The 1,030-nt window shown below is 45.7% G+C and overlaps 1 protein-coding gene across 1 annotated transcript in view; it reads left to right on the forward strand.

Moving 5' to 3' along the window:
• LOC106882435 (glutamate--cysteine ligase catalytic subunit) overlaps nt 1-1,030 on the forward strand; it is a 54,807-nt gene that overhangs the window by 13,695 nt on the left and 40,082 nt on the right. The gene's annotated exons all lie outside the window — the stretch shown is intronic.

Genomic DNA, 1,030 nt, shown 5'->3' on the forward strand with positions numbered 1-1,030 from the left:
AAGGCCATGTCCAAGGCACAGTGGTTGCGGAATCTGCAAAGTCGCAGCACGGTGGTGGCAGATAGCATTGTGGACGCTATATATATATACATATACATATACAGGTGAGCACATAAGTGTAAAACAAGGTAGACCAAATAGTACTCAAGTAACAAAGATAGAGCAATATGTGATACTTTTTGGGCTTTAATAAAAGTGTATCTATTCAGTTATTCTTTTACGTGTTTCAGTCATTTGACTGCAGCCTTGCTTCAAGGGATTTTTTTGTATTCGTATTGCTCTTGCCGTTCGTGAATATCTGGTACCGTTGCAGACCACCAGCTTCCTTTTCAATGCGTCCACGATGCTATCTGCCACCACCGTGCTGCAACTTTGCAGATTCTGCACCCACTGTGCCTTGGACATGGCCTTCCTCTAGGTTGACTTGAATGAAGCGCTGTCAAGGGCCTTGTCGGTATCCACGCTGGCTACCTGGCTGAAGGTATGGGCTACACACTTCAAGTGCACTGGCAGGTTTAAGGCCAGGCTTCTGGACTCATCAAGGATGGCATCAATAGAGACGTACTCAACTTTGACCACATCCCCAGCCTCAGGATCCGCATCCAGGTCCACATTCTTGATGCCCTCCACATCTGGATCGGCTTCAACCTCAGAAATATCTGGCAAGAGTTCAACTTCTGCACCAAACTGCATAAATTCCTTAACAAAGTTGTTGCCATTGTCTGTCATGGTCCTGGTCACCTTGTCTTGCAGATAGAACTTGTAATGGGTGTCTGCCATGGCCTGGGTGAGAACATCAAAGGTGTGATATCCTCTGAGCTGAGAGCATGCCAGGACAGCGTGTCGTTTCATGCAAGTCTTGGGGTCCAGCCAGTGTGCTCTCATCCCCACGTAGGACCTGTTGTGGGCCGACCAACAGTCTACGGTGGTTGCCACCTAGGGGACATCCTTGAGCAGTCTGTAACTAAAAAAATATTAAATTGTAAAGAGACATAAATTGTAAAGTTAAAAGCTTAAAATTATATATATA

This window comes from Octopus bimaculoides, chromosome 30, assembly GCF_001194135.2.
Source record: "Octopus bimaculoides isolate UCB-OBI-ISO-001 chromosome 30, ASM119413v2, whole genome shotgun sequence".
Classification (NCBI taxonomy): domain Eukaryota; kingdom Metazoa; phylum Mollusca; class Cephalopoda; order Octopoda; family Octopodidae; genus Octopus; species Octopus bimaculoides.